At 44.3% G+C, this 12606-nt stretch overlaps 1 protein-coding gene across 10 annotated transcripts in view; it reads right to left on the reverse strand.

Annotated features, from left to right (window-relative positions):
* Positions 1 to 12606, reverse strand: part of RBMS3 (RNA binding motif single stranded interacting protein 3) — a gene marked incomplete at its 3' end in the record, with an annotated part of 742271 nt that overhangs the window by 351283 nt on the left and 378382 nt on the right. The window lies entirely within an intron of this gene.

A 12606-nucleotide genomic window follows, 5' to 3' on the forward strand; every position in this document is an offset into this window, starting at 1 on the left:
CTGACTGGCAATGGCTCTGCGAGGTTTCGGAGAGGGATTTTCCCCAGCCCTAACAGGAGATGCCAAGGATTGAATTTGGGATTTTCTGCGTGAAAAGCAGATGCTCAATCAATGTCCCATGGCGCTTCCCTGACTATTTCTCCATAATGGACTATTCTTCCATAATGAAACTCTGGCCAAGTCTCTGCCAGAGTTATAGATCTGTAGCCACCACCTTGAAAGCAGAGACCAGTGAGATCGGGCAACTCAATCCCATTTCCATCAAAGAAGACAAATAAAATATATTTTCAATTACAACAGGCAGCCTTCCAATCTTTACAAAGGATTTCTTCTAAAAATACTGAACTGAAACTAATCTCTCTGCATTGCTTTCCTATGTGCCTCTTTTTCGGAAGGTGCAAGGAGATGAAGGAAATGTGCACACAATCCATACACAGTATGTGCTTCAGTGTCGGGGCTTTTTCCGAAACAATAGAGTTTAAAGAAGAAAAAAGAAAAAAAAGCCACATTCCAGTGGGGAAAAAGGTGGCTAACTTTCTAGACAAGGACTTTTGCAGGTGTCCGGGTCTGAGCTTATTTCGTTCTTTCTCCTTATACGGCACAGAGTTTCAAGTCCCAGAAGGGACTTCCTGCAATGCCTTAGGCCAGGCATGGCCAAACTTGGTCCTCCAGCTGTTTTGGGACTACAACTTCCATCATCCCTAGCTAACAGGACCAGTGGTCAGGTATGATGGGAAATGTAGTCCCAAAACAGCTGGAGGGCCAAGTTTGGCCATGCCTGCCTCAGGCACACACTGACCCACTATTCGATGAAACAGAAAGGTATTGGGAAGACTGGCTGATTGCCTGTTAAGGTTCATTTTGAAGCTTGTTTCCAGTTAAGTAGATTATTGCCGGAGGTAGGTGGGGTAGTGGGGGTGAACAGCAGGATGCCTGTTCATTTGAATGGCCCTGTATTATTTTGTCACAAAAGGCAACCCCGACGGACAAATACCAAGCATTGTTTTTATTTCTATGACATCTCTACCTGTAGCAACGCGCAAGGTATAAAACAGACAAAGTGTAATGAATGTCATGGGGAACTACCCTGTGAAATATCTTCCTTTGGAGGTTCAGACAGGCACTAACGTCCTCTTGCCGGGGTGCCAACTAGAATAAAATACTATGGGGGCCCAGGTAATCCACACCTCACATAATCGATCACATGACACAGTGTACACAAACCATTTGAATGGCAATGCCTATCAACTTGGGGGAGGGCAGCCCCCTCTAATTTTTTGTTGTGGGAGCCAAGGAGCTCACCCCTAGGAGTTGACTCCTATGCCTCTTGCAGTTGAAAAATACCTATTTGCCCAGATGTTTCCTGATCACTAATACTGAACATTTTATCTTTCCTTTCTACCTAGCTAGTGGAGGCTTACAACCTAATTAGAAACACGCTCTGCGACAAACCTGTTATTAAGAATTGCACAAACATCTAAAACCAGCAGCCAATCCACAAGAAAGCAAACTAAGCAAACCAAATCCTGGTCAAATATGATTTTTTTTTTAAAAAAAAAACAACACACACACCTGGTGCCTACATAAATGTAAAGGGACCTCTGACCATTAGGTCCAGTCGTGACCGACTCTGGGGTTGAGGCGCTCATCTCACTTTATTGGCCGAGGGAGCCGGTGTACAGCTTCCGGGTCATGTGGCCAGCATGACTAAGCCGCTTCTGGTGAACCAGACCAGCGCACGGAAACGCCGTTTACCTTCCCGACAGAGCGGTGCCTATTTATCTACTTGCACTTTGACGTGCTTTTGAACTGCTAGGTGGGCAGGAGCAGGGACCGAGCAACAGGAGCTCACCCCGTCTCAGGGATTCGAACTGCTGACCTTCTGATCGGCGAGTCCTAGGCTCTGTGGTTTAACCCACAGCGCCACCCGTGTCCCTCTCTGGTGTGTACAGCAACATAAAAAACACTATGGAACACAACCACAAACGTGTACAACAGCATCTGTCTCCTCTGTCAATATAACCTGTTGTGCCAAATGTTGCCTCTGAAAACTGGCATAGTGGTAGAAAATGAGGCAAGCATGCATACCTAACAAAGTTGTTTCTCGTGAGGACCATTCAGGCAGCAGATTCGTTCCACACAGCAAAATAAGCAGGAAATGTACTCTACAATCCAGGCCTCAAGTGCCAGGGGTGTTTTTTTTCTAGAAAAAGAGGTGTAGGAACTCACCACAAATGCCTCCCTCATTCTCTCCCTCGCAATGGCGCCCACCTGAGCGATGCCGGAACCTACCTGAGGGATGCCAGGACGGAGTTTGGCTGAAAAGAAGCCCCGGGCTGACTTCAGAAGCATGATAAAAGGGGTCCCTCAGCCTTTGCTCTCTAAATAGCTAGCTTCATTAGACAACAATTGTCTCCACCTGCAGCAGAGCTCTGGGGAAAGGCTTGGTAACAGAGTGGATCATCACAGAGTCCACTCCGGCTCATTTTAAAGGAACCGAAACCCAAGTTATAATATAAGCAGCTAACTATGAGGAATCCAGAACAACAGAGGTCCAAAGGAATCCTGGAGAGTATTTCTGTTTGAAGGATTATTGTTAAGGGTTTTTAAAATGTGAAATACTACAAAAGCTAAGATGCTCATAGCCAGAGAATTCTGGATACTTTTAAAATACTTTGGCACCAGCTCTACGACTCTGCTCAAGGTTAAAATAATAGAGCTGTTTAATTCACTTGTGGATTGCTGATCCAGGGCTGGCAACTTTAATAATAATAATAATAATAATAATTTCAACACGTTACTTCTAAATAAACACAGAAATGGTTCTTACAGATTCCCCCACAACTGTACTTCTAACAGTATTTTAATGAGAGTAGGATTTTTATTTTTTTTGCCAAGCATGCTTTATTTTAAGCATGAAACACTGTTATACCTCTGATGGCGTCACAACCTGGGTTATATAAAGACTTTTTCTGTGAGCTTTTTGCAGTCAACAGTGTAATAATCTGTTTGGGGAATAAGCATTTAATGTTGTTTTATTTAAAAGCATTTATATCCCACTTTTCCTTTTAAACTGTTCAAAGTAACTAACAAACAAACAAACAAACAAACAAACAAATAAATAAATAACAGACCACTGAAACATTAAAATGTATCAAAATATTCTTGAGTATACAAAAAAAAATGCTTAAGACAGCATTGCAACCAGTTTTATTTTTTAAAAAAGCAAAACAAAACAGAGAAATAGCCCCTGCACATAAAAAACACAAGAAGTGCCCATCAACTTCCATGAGGGTGGGGCTATGCAAAGTGACTGCAGAGTAAAGGATTCTCTAGCAACTAACATGGATAAAGTTATCAATGCAATTTTGTTGTCCTTGGAAAAGAATGGGGCTATGACTCAATGAACAAGCATATCTCTGATAATGGAATGTGGGAGTTTCTGAGTAAAGGCAGCACCAATGATAATCATGACAGCATGGATGCTAATAAACTTAGGGAGCCAAGTTTCTCCTTCAGACAACTTCATCAGACTACTACTCAGATTTCTCTGTCTTTATGTGCAATTGTTTGAGTTTGTAAATTAAGGCTCTTTGACTTTGGTCCATATCTTACAGAAATTAGATCTGGCTGCTTGACACAGTATCTAATATAAATAAGGAAAACAAACTGGGTAGTGAAAGAAAAGATAACAAGACTAGTAATACTTCAATTTTGCCGTGATTGCAATCAAGTCATTTACTCTATAGCAGTCCTATCAGAGGTAGTGAAACTGTTCAGGTATAAATGGTTTGAAGATTGAGATAATCAAATTCATTCAAATTTATGGTCAGAGGAAAATACCAGTTTAGAGGAATGACATTTAAAGTATGCAAAACTATTAAAACATTTTTTTCAAATGCGGATGGTATTAATAATATTTAATTTGAATTGATTTATATTGCCAGATCACTCTCTCAAGAGTTGATTTCCAACAAAGTCAACAGGGCTAAAATGGAATAACCTTCTGATCGGCAAGTCCTAGGCTCTATGGTTTAACCCACAGCGCCACCCGCGTCTATTCTCAGATATGTACACATATTTAAATACATATTTCACCTACAGTTTCATTTTCGTTGTACATCGTGGGGATTTGAACCCCCGACCTTCTGATCGGCAAGCTCAAGAGGCTCAGTGGTTTAGACCACAGCGCCACCCACATCCTCCGAATGGGGAGTAGGGCTTGCCAATCAGAAGGTCGGCGGTTCGAATCCCTGCGACGGGGTGAGCTCCCGTTGCTCAGTCCCATCTCCTGCCCACCTAGCAGTTCAAAAGCACGTCAAGGTGCAAGTAGATAAATAGGTACCGCTCCGGCGGGAAGGTAAACTGTGTTTCCGTGCGCTGCTCTGGTTTGCCAGAAGCAGCTTAGTCATGCTGGCGACATGACCTGGAAGCTGTATGCTGGCTCCCTCGGCCAGTAAAGCGAGAGGAGCGCCGCAACCCCAGAGTCGGCCACGACTGGACCTAATGGTCAGGGGTCCCTTTACCTTTACATATCTGAGGAAGTGGACTGTAGTCAATGAAAGCTTATGCTATGATTAATTTCTTAGTCATTGTGGCACCACGGGACTCTGTTGATTTTGCTGCAACAAATTAATTTTTATTTTATTTTATTAGATAGCTAGATATATAGATAGATCACCTTTATCTTCCGAGGTGATGCGCATGGTTCTCCTCCTCCCCATTTCATCTTTACAACAACCCTGTGAGGTAGGTTAGGCTAGGAGATGGTGAGTGGCCCAAGGTCACTCAGTGAGCTTCATTGTTGAGAGATGATTCGAACCCTGCACTCCCAGGTGTTAGCCCAACATTCTAACAATTGTGCCACACTGGCTGCTCCCGCCGGAAGCAGGAAACGTAGACGCCTTTCTTCCACCGTAAAAGAGTCTACACATTTCTCAAGATCAAATGTAACGCAGCAAAGAAAAACCTTCCAGCAACATTTTTTCCCCTTTTCCTTATTTACTTGGTTACCATTGAGTTCATGACGACTTGTTTTCTTGTACAGTAGTTCTATCTGCACTGCTTGACAGACTACTGTGACAAGGTTACCCTTAAATTGATAAAAGGTTTGATGGTGTCGATCCATTTGTCAAAAATGTCTGGCATTGTGCGTAATGGACTCTGCAGCAGGAGTGTCACTAGCATTCCAGCTGGCTATTTTCTATTCAGTGCGCTGCACACATCGCACACAAAAAGGCACACCATCGAGATGCGGAAGTGTCAGGAGGCTTAGATAACAATGACACTTATCAAACATGAAAACCTACTTTCTTTCACTCTCCAGAACTACACACCAATTAAGGCCAATTAAAACTGTACTAAGTGCCATCCCATTCTTTGGAACCATATAAATAACGGCCTTTATTAACAGCAGAGGCTTAGAAAAAAGGATTGTTGACAAAAAAACAAAGAGCCTGGTTGAGAACTTTTCCCACATTCATTTAGAAAGGGTTCTCCAGCCTCATATCATTTCCCTTTATATTTGCTGGGCTTAATGATGGGGTTCTGATGCTCTCAAAGTCTGTATAACCTTCAGAGAATAATGGCAAAAAGAGAGATACTTACTACCCACCCACACTCACTGTCTAAGTTAGAGGGAGTGAATCTTGTGCCACAAAGCATGCAAAACTCCAAGTGTCTATTTACCCTGTGAATATGCATTAAGGCTGTGGATAGCTCAGACAGTAGAGAATGAGACTCTAAATCCCAAGGTCATGAGTTCGAGTCTCACGATGAGTGAAAGATTTCTGCATAGCAGGGTTGGACTAAATGACCCTGGTAGCCCCTTCCAACTATACAATTCTATGGTTTTATGCACACTTCCTGGGAGCAAATCCCATTAAAGACTTAGTTCTGAGGACACATTTGAATTATGGTGCTGGAGAGTCTTGAGAGTCCCATGGACTGCAAGAAGATCAAACCTATCCATTCTTGAAGGAAATCAGCCCTGAGTGCTCACTGGAACGACAGGTCCTGAAGCTGAGGCTCCAATACTTTGGCCACCTCATGAGAAGAGAGACCTCCTGGAAAAGACCCTGATGTGGGAAAGATGGAGGGCACAAGGAGAAGGGGACGACAGAGGACGAGATGGTTGGACAGTGAGTTTGACCAAACTGCGGGAGGCAGTGGAAGACAGGAGTGCCTGGCGTGTTCTGGTCCATGGGGTCACAAAGAGTTGGACACGACTAAACGACAACAACAACACATTTATGACTGGATGGCACAGAAAATGGCTGAAGTGGCTGTCTTAGGGATTCTTATATTCCAACATTGCACAGAGTTGGGCTAGTTGACCCACCACAGGGACTCTTCCAATTCTACAAATCTATGATTCCATAATTCTATAAGAACTTACAAGGGCCATAGTTTGCTGTGCCATATGTCCCATGGACTGCAAGCTACCCTAGACAACCACAACAGTTCTGTGCTATTAGGCATTACCTTGTGAGATATGGCTAAGATAACGAGCAAATAAACGAAAAAATGTGGGGTGTTTTGGGGTGGGATTTTTTTTGGACTCTTGAATGTTAAAATGCCAGCTGGTATAAATTAGACTACCGCTAGTTGTGTTTTTACACCTGTTGTGGATTAGACCATGTAATCTTTTCTGAAATTCTCTGCGACTGTCACAAGTGAAAAGACAAATGAAAGCATGGTGTTGGGGGCAGATAAGAGAACGGCAGATCTGGCAGAGACCAAAGAATATTGTTTATATGCTGTAAGTTTATTGTATGATCCTCCACAGATCACCTCCCCAACTCCTAGGTCCATGAACTCTTGCTTACATAGTTTAGTCTGCCACAAAATCGGGCTAATCTGAAATGCAGTCCCCCTGGCAAACCAGGGCGGTCATATTTCGGTGAATTGGAAGCATGGAGGCAAGCAATATTCAGCAGTAAAACCTACTGAAACGCCTCATTGCTCCAGCAGCCACCATTTCCCCTCAAAACTCCCCTCTCCAGACAAGGTATTCATAGAAAAAACAAGAATGGCTGCTTTGGAGAGTTTCCCACCCTGAAAAATCAGATGCGCCAAAATGAGAAAGAGGAGAAGTGATTTCACCCAACCCCAGCCAAAGGTTGGCCAAACCTTTGGACGGTTGTGAGTTTGGAAGTGGAATGGCAAAGTGGCTACAGTATGGGGCAGGCCTGGACTTTGGTAATATGGCACTTTGAGCGAGAAGAAAATTTGGCTCCACCCCCCAAAAAAATATTTCTTATTTTCACTATAATTCATTTTGGTGCACTTGCTTTTTTATGGATCTTCTAAGTAGGTACCCGTATAAATATAGGTTGTTGTTGTTGTTGTTGTTTTGCGCCCCTTAGATTCAGGACCCTGTTTGGGGGAACTGCGCACACAACCCTAAATCTGGCACTGTCTTGTATTAACTACATTGGTGCCTCGCAAGACGAAAAGAATCCGTTCCGTGAGTCTCTTCGTCTAGCGGTTTTTTCGTCTTGCGAAGCAAGCCCATTAGCGGATTAGCGCTATTAGCGGTTTAGCGGCTATTAGCGGCTATTAAAGGTTTAAGGGATTAGCGGATTAGCTGCTAAAAGGCTATTAGCAGCTTAGTGCCTTAGAAAAAGGGGGTGGGGAGCGAAAAAAACACCCCAGGAATCGCAAGACATTTTCGTCTTGCGAAGCAAGCCCATAGGAAATTCGTCCTGCGAAGCACCTCCAAAACGGAAAACCCTTTCGTCTAGCGGGTTTTCCGTCTTGCGAGGCATTCGTCTTGCGGGGCACCACTGTACAGGAACACCCAGATTTGAATACCGCACTCAGCCCTGAAGCTTACTGGGTAATGCTCGGCCGGTTAATGTATCCCAGAAGGAAGCAGGTTAAATTAGGGGAAGGGAGAATTGTGTACATTTGTCTAGAGCAGGGGTCAGCAAACCTTTTCAGCAGGGGGCTGGTCCACTGTCCCTCAGACCTTGTGGGGGGCCGGATTATATTTGGGGAGGGGTGAACGAATTCCTATGCCCCACAAATAATCCAGAGATGCATTTTAAATAAAAGGACACATTTGACATGTAAAAACACGCTGATCGAGAAGGCGAATGGGCCGCATCCGGCCCCCGGGCCTTAGGTTGCCTACCCCTGGTCTAGAGCTACTTGGAGGAAAGGCAGGATATAAATGCAATAAGTAATCAAAGATTTTTCAATCATTTCATTCTTTTTTAAAATTGATTTTCGAAGTACAGGCATGTATTAGATACTTTGGATACCCAAGTTCTTGTGCATTATTATTTTTTACAAGAAGATGAATAGCAGGAATCTGTAAGCCCTCTCCCTTCTCCCCTAAAAACTTGCAGGTAATTATATTTTAGTGGATATATCTGGGGTTTTAAGACCTGTGAATCTGTGGTGCTACTGTGAGCTTTGTTTTATGGCCACTGGTTTCATGCTGTATTATATTTCATGCTTTTATTTTTTAATGCAACTCCTTTTAACTTTCATTATAAGCTGCCCAGAGACTTACTGGGTGGCATGTAAACAGTGACAGTAAAATAAAGCACATATGTAAGCAGATTAGACATTTTAATGGCTAACTGGCATCTTTGGCCATTCTGCGCTATACATTCAATCAGGTTTCAAGCAGCAACCTCTTTTGTATTTAGGTAAGAAATAAAACCATCAGGTTTTATTGGCCAGGCTCTACTTATTCTTCTGTTCTTAACAAGATGGCAACCTGCCTATCAAATGTATAAATATGAAGAAGACATGCAAGCTGACGTCTCCATTCAGAATGAAGCAAGGCCCCTGTGGTGGAGATTAGGTGGCTGGATTTGCAGAAAAGTCTGGTGAGCATTTAGGAAATGTGGGGCATTGAAGTGAGAGGACACTGCAAGGTGAACGACGTGGCAGGGCTTTGTTGCAGAGAAAGCCAACCCTTTCAAGCTTCCTTATACAAAGGCCATGGGAGAGCCAGTGTGGTATAGTGGTTAAGAGCGGTAGTCTCGTAATCTGGTGAACTGGGTTCGCGTCTCCGCTCCTCCACATGCAGCTGCTGGGTGACCTTAGGCCAGTCACACTTCTCTGAAGTCTCTCAGCCCCACTCACCTCACAGAGTGTTTGTTGTGGGGGAGGAAGGGAAAGGAGAATGTTAGCCGCTTTGAGACTCCTTTGGGTAGTGATAAAGCGGGATATCAAATCCAAACTCTTCTTCTCTTCTTCATATTCCTTCCAGAGGCAGATTTAAGGGAGCGTGGCCAGTTCGCCAGAATAGAATTGCACAGTTGGAAGGGACTCTGAGGGTCATCTAAGTCCAACCCCTACAACTCAGGAATCTCAACTAAAGCATCCAAGACGGATGGCCATATAAGGTTGCCATATTTTGAAAAGCAAAAAAAGAAGACACTTTTCCCGACTTCTACTTTTAACTATGGATCGTTATGACGACTATCCATGAAAAAGAGGACGTGTCTTGGAAAAAGAGAACATATGGCAACCCTACATCCAATCTCTGCTTAAAAGTCTCCAAGCAAGAGAGTCCACCACTTCCAAAGGGTCAAACAGCTCTTGCTGTCAGAAAATTCTTCCTGGTGTTAAGTCAGGATTTCCTATCATGTAACTTGAATCCATTGGCCTCTAGAGCAGAAGAAAACAAGCTTGCTCCATTTCCCATGTGACAGCCCTTTAGATATCTGAAGACTGCTGTCATATCTCCTCTCAGTCTGCTCTTTGCCAAGCTAAACAAACCCAATTCCTTCAACCATTCCTCCCAAGGCTTGATTTCCTTATCCTTTATCATTTTGGTTGTCCTCCTCTCCAAACATCCCAGCTGGTCAATATCGTTCTTAAATTGTGGTGCCCAGAACTGGACACAGTACAATGCTTTAAATATTTCTTTATTCTAGGTTAAATTGCACCGTTTTGTCATTTTGTTTTATATATATATATGGTGCCCTGGGCTCCTTTGTGAGGAAGGGCAGGATGCAAATTTAATAAATAAAGTGAAAATGAAAATAAGTAAGTTTCCTTTCCCCTGCCAAGCTGCTCCAACCCAACCATCTGCTCAAAGTTCTCGCTAAATGTTCTTGCTACACTGTTCAGTGTCGGCTTCAAGCCAAAAGCAGCATACAAACTCAAATAACTTTATCTGAAGCTCAAAAGGATGCAACATGAATAGGAACAAAACAACAAGCACAGGCAACAAAGCATGTCTATAGATCCCTGCTAGACTCACAGCTTTAGACCCAACAATCAGGAAGCGGTCTTTGAAAAATTCAGCGATGCTTCCTTACTGAATGGTTCCATACATCACACACCCTTTGCTCCAGCTATGGAAGCTCCTCCTATGGCTCTAGATACCAGGACACCTCTGAATAGCAGAAATACAACAGAGAAGAACTGCTGCTGCATCCCTTCCACGTTGCTTTCCCAGTGTCACTTCACTTGGTAAGTCAATGCTGGAATCAGTGTCTTTCCCCACAGTCATTATTAAGGCATTTCCACTGACAGAGAGGCTTCTGCCCATTTCCTCTGCTTAGCCAATCAAAATATTCACTACCAGCAAGCTCCCACTGCTGCCTCCAGCATCTCTCTCCCACCACCGAAATGGCTGTCAGGCCCGAAAAGAGGCAGAAATCCGAACAACAGAAGATCAATGTAAAGGAGGGGCTGACACAAATGTGAACTTTGGGGAAATGCTGCAGAGCCAAGGCAGAATTGCACGCTGTTGACAGAAAGAGGGGCCGCTCGAGAGCTATAATTGAGTGATTACGGCCTTCTGTTTAAAATATAAAAGTTGACATGGGCTAGGGAACTAAAGCAGACCAACTGAGATTAATGAGCATGACTAAGTTAGGTCCATTAACTTCAACAGCTCTACTCTTGGGTAAAATGCAGTTGCGCACCACCCAGTGCAATTACGGTATATCCAGAAGTCAGGCGCATACATTAGTCCATCACAAGACTTCAATGCTTAAAGGTAAAGGTACCCCTGGCCATTAGGTCCAGTTGCGGACAACTCTGGGGTTACGGCGCTCATCTCGCTCTATAGGCCGAGGGGGCCGGCGTTTGTCCGCAGACATCTTCCGGGTCATGTGGCCAGCATGACTAAGCTGCTTCTGGTGAACCAGAGCATCACATGGAAACACTGTTTATCTTCCCGCCGGAGCTGTACCTATTTATCTACTTGCATTTTGACATACTTTCGAACTGGTAGGTGGGCAGGACCAAGCAACGGGAGCTCACCCCGTCGCGGGGATTCGAACCGCAACCTTCTGATTGGCAAGCCCTCCTCCCCATTTGGAGGATGTGGGTGGCGCTGTGGTCTAAACCGCTGAGCCCCCGGGCTTGCCGATCAGAAGGTTGGCGGTTCAAATCGCCACAACGGAGTGAGCTCCCATTGCTCTGTCCCAGCTCCTGCCAACCAAGCCAGTGCAAGCAGATAAATAGGTACCACTGTAGTGGGAAGGTAAACGGCATTTCTGTGCCCTCTGGTTTCCGTCACGGTGTCCCGTTGCGCCAGAAGCGGTTTAGTCCTGCTGGCCACATGACCTGGAAAGCTGTCTGGGGACAAACACCGGCTCCCTCAGCCTGAAAGCGAGATGAGCACCGCAACCCCATAGTTGTCTTTGACTGGACTTACCTGTCCAGGGGTCCTTTACCTTACCTTTTTTACCTTTACTCCCCATTCCAGGAGGAATAGGAGATTTTTGGCAGTATGAATGCAGCCATGTTTTTTTTATTCATTTAAAGGGGAGATCATGCTGGGGGTGGAGATATATCTGCTAAGGAAAGTATTGGCTGCCAGGAATACGCTCACGACGTGTTCAGAGGCAGGCATCTCCCCTTCACACTTCACAAGCTTCTCCACAACACACACCATGCAAACGCTGATGTCGCAGTGCCATGTGAAGCAGATTTAAGACTTGCTTTCTTCTGGAAAAGCGGGTAGCGGGGGAGGAGGTTTGCAGCAGGGAGCAGCAAGCACAAATCTCTGTGAGCTGCCACGGGTTCCCCCATAATTTCTCTTTAAAAAATCCCCCTTTGTTTGGTTGCATGAATACTGTCATTCAATGTTCTCTGCTATAACGTTCAGTTACAGAGAGGTATGCAGAAATAAGACACCGATATATTTCAGTCCCTCCGTTTCGTTCCAATTAAGAAGATTTATGGTAGCTCTTGTTCAAAAGAACTTAATTTTGATCCAATGCACTAATCTGGCAGCGTTAAGATTTTCAAGAGGCCATTCCACATATCCTAAAAAGTTGCTGCCGCAATAGCAGAGCGGGGACTTCTATCTGTTGCCTGCCTACCATACCCTCTCTTTTTCAACCCCAGCAAGTTTCCCTAGCAACCACTAATGCATCCCCCCCCACCTGGGATCAAGCAGCTGCCTCTCCTTCACACTCTCCAAAGACTCTGCGGGTCAAATTATGCTTCTTCCCAGCTCAGGTTGTCAGGAAGATTTTTATCACACTTGAGCTAAAAAGATGCAAGTTATCCTTTATCGGGTGCTGCCACTGTCAGCTATACCTTGCACCTAACTACTTCATTTGCACATAAATAAACCTGCCTCTGCGAGGTTAGAAGCTGCTTGGGACAATTTGTCCATGT

The sequence above is a fragment of the Podarcis tiliguerta genome, assembly GCF_965153285.1.
Source record: "Podarcis tiliguerta genome assembly, chromosome: 12".
NCBI classification, from domain to species: Eukaryota; Metazoa; Chordata; class Lepidosauria; order Squamata; family Lacertidae; genus Podarcis; species Podarcis tiliguerta.